Here is an 8,095-nt window from a genome sequence, read left to right on the forward strand (position 1 = left end):
GGCCTGCCCCGCCTGCTCCGCCACCACGCGGACTAAGTGGCCTGCAGCAGTTGCTTCTTGCCCGGGCGCCTGATAGGACTTTCGGCAGCGTTGAAAATACTCGGTGCTGTGTGTGCAATAGGGCAGCCGCGGCCCCTACCCGTGAGTGCTTGACATGTAGCTGACAGTGGGAGGAGCTGAGATCTCAGTGCTACTGCATTCTAAGGAGTTTTTTGCCACAGGGTGCATGCACTGCTGGAGACAGAGAGAGGGGAAGTGAGAAATCACCCCCCAGGGAGATGGGCACACTGAAGTCCCTTCTCCTCTTGAGATTTGGGGCATGCACACATGCCCAGTGTGGTTTTTCAAGTCGCTGGGTCCAGGAGAACTGCACTCACCCACGTGGGGGTCCAGCACCTTAACCACCACACCGCCACTGGCCCATTGAACTAGTTTTCATTTCTGTCACTGCGCATGGCTGGGAGCTAATGGCCCGGCAGCACAGTTCAAATTCTGAGCCTCTAGTTTTCAATCTATTACATTTTCCTAACTAATAAAATGCCTACCTCTCAGATTTTTAAGATGAAGTAATAATCACAGGACATAAAGAAACTTTATAAACTAAATATGGTAAGGAAATCAAAGGGTCCCATTCGGCAAGCTTTCATTCATTTCTTTCACCCTATTTCATTCCTACAAAGTTCGGGGCGCTGGGCTGGAGTTGGGGGGCTGGGCAGCAGGGAAGACGAGCCCCTTCTTCAGGGAGCTTGCAGTGCAGCAGGGGAAACGTGAAGACATGACAGAGCCCCAAGGACATCCTGGGCGGTGCCCTTAATGCCCGATCAGTCCTGCCCCAGAGCTCCCAGACGTGCAGCCGCGTGGCCCCAACTAAGGGGCCTCTGCCAAGGCCAGTCCTTTGGTCCCTTTGCTGGGGGACCCGGCTCCTCCCGAGTCTGATGACAACTGCTACTCAGTAGAAATCGCCCCAGTGGCCAAGAGATCTGACAGGTCAGTCCAGCAGTTTCCAGGTGCTTTCCATTTTTCTATAAGAAAATGTAAGGAAGAGGAGGGGACGTAGTCAGGGAAGAGCCTGGAGCCCAGGTCTCCTCGCAGCCCCGCTAACTCTCTGCTGGATTCATTTGCCTTTCCCAATTTGTGAAAAACAGAAGTTGAACGAGGCGACTTTGGTTGGGGGTGAGTGTGGGGGGGGCGTGGCCACGCTGCAAACCCTTCTCTATCCTGTCGGGATTTGGGGGACGCACACACACATGCACCTTGTGTGTTTCTCAAGCTGCTGGGGCTGGGATTCGAACCACATAGTTGGTTCTGTGAGACCCGGCTTCCCCAATCACTAGGCAATGGCTCCAGCCCCGCTTTTTGGTCTATAACAGCCAGGGTTTTCTTCACTCTGCACAGTGATGACGAGGCTGATGGACTGAAGCGATGGCAGTTCAGGAATGCTAGCCTGCTGTCAGGCTGGGGACAGCCTTCCGCTGGGTTTAACCTGTCGTAGGCATGGGCCGTCACCCTCCTCTGTAGGTGACAAAGCTAAGGCTCAGAGAGGCGAAGCACACGCCTACCTGCAGCACAGCTAGGAGGACACTGACCTGCACTGTGCGAACCCTGCACTGTCCAAACCCCGCCTCTGCTTATATTCCCCACTGCCCGAACCACCGCACTGTCCAAACTCCTCACTGTCTGAAACCCTATGCTGTCCAAACTCCCACACTGCCTGAAACCCTTCACTGTCCGAACCGCACCCCGCCGCTGTCCAAACCACCCGACTATCCAAACCCCTGCACACTCCGAACCCCCCAAGTGTCCAATCCCCCGCCCCCTGCACTGTCCAACCACCCCCTGGCACCGTCCAAACCCTGCACTGTCTGACCCCCACAGTGTCCGGACCCTGCACTGTTCTACCCCCGCACTGTCTGTCCTACCCCGGCATTGTCCGAACCCCTGCACTGTGTGAACCCCCACACCATCCAAACCACAAGTCAGCAGCTGCCACCCAATCCCCCAGCATGCCGTGCTATGAGGCCCTGTCCCCCTCCCGAAAGTGTGCTGGAGACCACGAGAAAACGCCACTCCTGGAAGGCAGCCAATCCCATGAGAACAATGGGCACCACCTGATCCTGCCCTCTCAGTCAAGAGGTGGGGTCAAGCCCTTAAAGAGAGGAGGAACCTACTTACCCTGTGGCCAGTGCGTAGCAGAGCACCAGGCTGAACGCCAGCTCCGAGGAGGCAGGGCACAGTGTCTGTCCCCTGTGATGGGCCCTCACTGATCTGTGCTGTGGGAGAAGCTCCTAGGAAGACAGACTAGGGGAGCCCTTTTCTGCAAGGCTAAGTAGCAGCCTTGGCCACAATGCCCCCATTCTCTGAGCCTGTCTCCCCAACTGAAAGTGGGGTGACAGTGACTCCCTCCCACTGTGAGGGCAGTGGAGGCACTGCTGGACCCAGCGACACTCGGGGTGTGGCTCTGCATGGCAACCCTCGGGAGAGCTCAGGTGCTAAGGGCCCAAGTCCTTGGTGCCTCTGAGCTTGCTGTGCCAGGGTGCTCGCGAGGCTCAGACATCCTGGCCGGAGAGACCACCCTCCCTCCATGGGGCTGGTCCTGGGGCTGAGTCCCTGGACACACGGCCAGAAGAGCCTGGCAGCTGCCCATCTCAGTAGCACCAAGAGAAGAGACTTTCAAGTGAATTAAAAACAAGCATGTGTGTTTCCATTTTGCCCATCTGTGGCCGTTCCTGAAGCACCAGCTCTTGGAGCTAGGGGTGTGGGGAGGAATAGGCGGAAGTAGAATGGCTCATGGAGAAGCTGGAAAAATTAGCAATTAGGAGGGAAAATTGTAATGAGAAAATGAGGCTTAATAAGGCAAACACAATACTGCTGCGGGTTTTTCTTGCTCTCTCGCCGCAAACAAGCAGTGACTTCATGTCTGGGTTTCTCAGCTTTCCTGTGCCACAGCCAACAGGGACGGAGCTGGGAGAAATGTCTCTATTGTCCCTAGACAGTGTCCCTGGCATCTGGGGAAGAGAAGGCTGGCTGAACCGTGATGAGAGGAGAGTCCTCACTCTTGGCACCCATGGGGCCCACAGACTTATTAGTCAGAATGGGCTGGGTCGTGCTGCAGTGACAACCCTGAACCCTCAGGTACCACAGCCAAGTTTACGGCTCACTTGCACTTTATATATATATATGCTTATTTGCCTTTTCCATGAGAAACAGGGAGAGACAGAGAGAGAGGCACCCCAACAGGGTCTTCACGCCAGCATCCATTCCAGTCTCGACCAGCCAGGAGCTCGCTGCAGAAGTGGGACACATACCCACTATCCTCCGATATGGCCTCACCATCACAGAGCCCTGCATCCCACCCCCCCACCATGGCTGACCCTCCCTCATGCTGTACCTACAACACAAGCTCTCAGGGAGCTTGGCTCATCCCAGTCCTTCAGGGACCTCGAGTGACCAGAGGGCCCATGGTGATCCATGCTTCCATGGGTGGCCTTGTGAGGGAGGAAGCATGGTGAATCTCCGTCACCGGCCCTTAAAGCTCTCACTGGGAGAAGATACTCTCCACCTTCGCTCAGATTTCAACAACCCACAAAGGCCCTTGGCCACACCTGAAGGGCGTGCATGCAGAGGGGAGTTGGGGACTGTGGCACCGGCCCTCGTGCCTGCTACACGGGGGTCTCACCCGCCCCTCGTAGACGGAGGGTGGCTATCATGGTGCCGTCTCACTTCCGATGAGAGGACTGAGCCTCTGACGGGGTGCTTCCTCCCTTGCTGTCCTCACGCAGCCTTGATCACAGAGTCGACCCCTGAGATCTCCTGACTTGCCCACTTACTGTAACTCACTCAGCACGTCCTGAGGGCGAGCACGTGCGAGGCTCCGGGGCGCGGCGGTGAGTGCAGAGCGCCCAGTCCTGCTTGTTGGAGCTCAGTTCTGGGGAGACACGGACAAACAAGAAAGCCAGTGAATAAACAAGGAGACGCCGCCGCTGCAAAGCCTAAGGAGGAGATGAGGGCCAGCCTCCTGGTCTAGTGGGTAAGGGGCCTGGGTCCCACGTGGCTGGCCATGATTTGTATTCTGGCCCCAGCGACGTGAAAGACCCATCAGTGGTGTGCGCGTGCCCACAGTCCAATGGGAGGAAGAGAGGGAGAAGAAGCGATTACGGCATGGTGGCCATGCCCCGTGTGGGGGGTGTTCTCTCTCTCAAGTACACACACTCTCTGGGAATTTCGTTTAAAAGAGGGGCCAGCAGGTGGCGTAGTGGCTGAGGTGCTGGACTCCCACGCGGCTTAGAGACTACAGTTACAGTCCAGGACCTGGTGGCTAAAGCTCACGGTGGGTGTGAGTGTGTGTGTGTGTGTGCCCAAAATCCCGAGAGGAGAATGGAGAACCAGGGATTGCTGCATCGCCATCCCCCACCCCCCCGGGTGTGTGTGTGTGTGTGTGTGTGTGAGAGTGAGTTCTCATTTTCTCTTTCTCTGTATCTCAGGCAAGCACACTCACCCTATAGCAAAAACAAAAAACAAACAAAAAACCAACTTTCTAAAAAGAAGAAGAAAACGTGATAAAAGTGAGATAAGCTTGCTGAACGAATGAAGGCTCAGGAGTAAATGCAAGTTTCCCAGCCTTACCCTGAAGGCCCAGCCTGAAGGCCAGCCAGGCAGCCATCGCTGGCAGGAGGGCTTTGCCAGCGGAAGTGGATTTGCAGGCTCCAGTTCCACCAGTTCCTAGAGAAACAGCCTTGGCCAATTGACTTCACTCCTCTGGGCCTCAGTTTCCCCATCGTTATAGAGAAGGTGTGAAAGCTTACCATTCAGGGCTTCATGTGTAGGCACTCAGAACACATCCAATAAGCGGGTGGCCAGTGCTTAATTACCGCCACCCACAGAAACACGGCTGGGAGAAAGGGGAGGGCCCAGGGGCTACCACGCCAGGAGAACAGCCCGCTCAGGGCTGGGTGGAGGCCGGGTTCTGCTTCCATCTGGGTTCCTGTTCAGCCTGTGAGGTGGGGAGTGTGGGTTCCCAGGGCCCTTAGCTCTGATACCCCTGGGCCCATGAATTAACACCCTTAGGGGCCAGCGAACAGCACCCTCAACAGGAAGCAGCTGCCTCTTGTGATTCTTGGCACTGACCAACGTCCCTGGCCTTGCAGTATATAACTTCCACCATCTGTGGGCATTGGGAGTTCACTGGGGTGACATCACTGAAATCCTGGACCTGGCCAATGGTCGCTGTGCCACCTCTAGTCCCTCCAGAGGCCTGATCTTGCTTTAGGTCAGGGACTTCCTGAGTTCTCAGCTGGGGGCCTCCGTATGATGTGGGAATTTGGTCCCAGGGCACTGCCCGGGCGCCAGCGTGTGGGGGAAGGCAGGGAGGTACACACAACACATTGGGGACATGTGGACAGAAGCCACAGTGCAGGAGGCAGCCCAGTAGCCCCGGCTGGCACCTTCCGGGCCATGTAGAGCTTTCTGCGAGAGGCTCTGATTGGCTCAGATTGCCAGAGCCTCGCTGTTGGGCAGAGTTGGCACCCACTTGCCCTGGCCCAGCCAGCAGGCGGTCACTGGAGAGTGTGCTGTGGCACTGTCTTCGGCCAGGGCGATAGGCAGCACTGCCCCAAGAGCCAGCCCGTGTACAACCAAGGGCCCCAGGTCAGAAACCTCAGCTGCCTCCGCCAATCTCCCTGTGACCCTGGACGAGTCACTCATCTGCAAAATGTTAGGAGAGTGGATGGGAAGATGGCTGCTGGCTCTGCTGGGTCACCTCACACACCAGTGCAGGGACTTGTTCCTGGCCCATTGGAGAAAGGGCAACCCAGCCACAGCACGTGTGGGACTTCACGGGTTCAAGTGGAAGGGACAGCAGAGCGCAGGGGAACGGGACCGCTGGGAAGGTGGACTGAGAGCCATGACCCCACTCTTACAAAGCTGGCGGCAAACAGCCATACTGCCCCGCCATCGGGCCTCGCCCCACCTGCGTCCTCTCCAGCAGCTGGCGGGCCCCAGCACCGTTCCTGCCGTGGGCAGAAGTCTCCTCTGCCAGAGTCCCAGCGCTGTGCTCCCAGGCCCAGAGAAGCCCGTGTTTCACGGCCCTCGATGGCCAAGCCGGCCCCTTCCAGCCGGGGAGCGCCCAGAGCTGGAGAAACAGCCGAGCCGCCTGCGGAAAGTTAATGGAGCCGTAATTTCTCCAGGCTGCCACCTAGAAACGGGAGTGATGTGCATAATTTATGCCGGGTTCGCTGCAGTGAGCCGGATGTGAGGACGGAAAGGCACCCCAGGGCAGCCCCACGGAGCTGCAGCCCTGGCCTGCCTGCGGGTAGACTTGGACAGCTGGTTTCATCACTGGTGGTGACTCAGCCCAACGAGGAGGAGGCACTGGACCGCACGGGGTCCTCTCATTTACCCGACCCCGCCTCCCAGAGGGACATCAGCTTCCTGGGAGCGAGGAGCCCTGCGGGCTGGCTCGTGGCGCCGTCCTCACCGTCGGGACAGAACCTGCCCCGTGGATTACGTATCTGCTGAGTGACTTAGAGGACTCAGGGTCTAGAGGGGGACCAGGCGGTCGAGATGAAAGAGCTGGCTGTGTTTGCGTTCTAATTCTACCACCGGCCTTGAACGGTTTCAACCTCTTTTGAACTGTCTGACCTCCCGTTCCCTTCTCTGTGAACGGGGATAACCACTATTCTCTTGGACCCTCAGGGGCCTCTTCTGGCCAGGAAGAGGAGCCAGACAAGTACCTGGCAGGGTTGGCAGGGCCCTGAGGCCCACCTCAGGAGTCACTCCATAGACCAGTGGTTCTTAGCTGGACAGTGTGTCCCCAGGGGACACTTGGCAATGTCTGGAGACATCTTTGGTTGCCAGCTGGAGGCCGGCTACTGGCATCTAGTGGGTACAGGTGAGGGCCGCGCAGGACGGTCCCCCCCCCAGTGGACGATCACCTGACCCAAGCATGAAGAGGGTCAGGCTGAGGAGCCCTGGTCTAAGCTAAAGAGGGCATCGCGAGCCTGTCTCCCCACCCGGGAGGGCCGATGAGCTCTGCACAAGAAGGACGAATCATATTTCCAGACTGGGAACTCGGGTTTCCAAAACCACCCCCAGTGTTCTAGAACCACCAACTCATAGATCCCAGAACTGTCTGCCAGGGCTCTGGAGCTGGCGATTCTGGAATTCTGGAACTTTAGCATCCCCAAGCATTCTAGTAGTCTAGAGCCACGCCTAAGGGTTCAGGAGGGCAAAGGTGGGGGACTCTGGGCTTCCTGATTCTGGAAGCTCCAGTTTGCCTCATCTTGCCTAGAGACCCTTATGCACTGACCTCAGGGGAGCCCAACCATCTCAGGGGCCAGAGGTTCTGGCCCAATGGGTCTGGCACCTTGCCAGTCACAGGGCTGACACCGGTGCTGAAACCAGGGGTCCCAAATTGCAGGCTTTCCTGCTGGAGGTTGGCTCCCCACAAGCACCGAGGAAATTATGCTCACCCCTTTCCCTCCCAGTGCACCAGCCGCTCTGCCTGGGAGCAGACTCATGTGTGGTGCTCCCCCTCCCTGTGGGGACACAGCTGAACCGTTTTGTCCAGGAGTCTGGCTGGAAAGAGCCCGTATGCTCAATAATGCATTTCTCCAAATGAGGACATCCATCAGGTGGCAGAGGCAGCCCACGCCCCCTCCCAGGTCAGGCCAGGACGGCGCATCTGTCCCAGCCCACGGGGGCCTTCTGTGAGAAAACAGCTCAGCCAGCCCTGACAGGCTCGTTCCTCTGCCCAACAGCCTGAATATTCCATGGGCTTGAATAATGCAGGCCTCCCACATCGCGGCAAACCAACTGGGGTGCTGTAGAACTGCAGAGAAGGGATGGCAGGGCCAAGTCTTTCCCTCCCAAGCCAGACACATGGGGCAGGGGGAGAGACACCACACCTCTCCTGCCTTCTGTGGTATTTGGACAATGAGAGTCGGAAGGAAAAATAGGTTGGAGCCCGGCTGATCCAGGCTCAGATCCTGGCACCACACTTCGCTAGCGCGGGCCTCTGCACAGGTCCTCAGCCGTGCTGAGCCTCAGTTTCCAAACCTGTAAGTTGGACATGCTGCCTTGGAGCATCAAATGAGGCTGG

The sequence above is a fragment of the Tupaia chinensis genome, unplaced genomic scaffold (assembly GCF_000334495.1).
Source record: "Tupaia chinensis unplaced genomic scaffold, TupChi_1.0 Scaffold000671_1, whole genome shotgun sequence".
Lineage (NCBI taxonomy): Eukaryota > Metazoa > Chordata > Mammalia > Scandentia > Tupaiidae > Tupaia > Tupaia belangeri.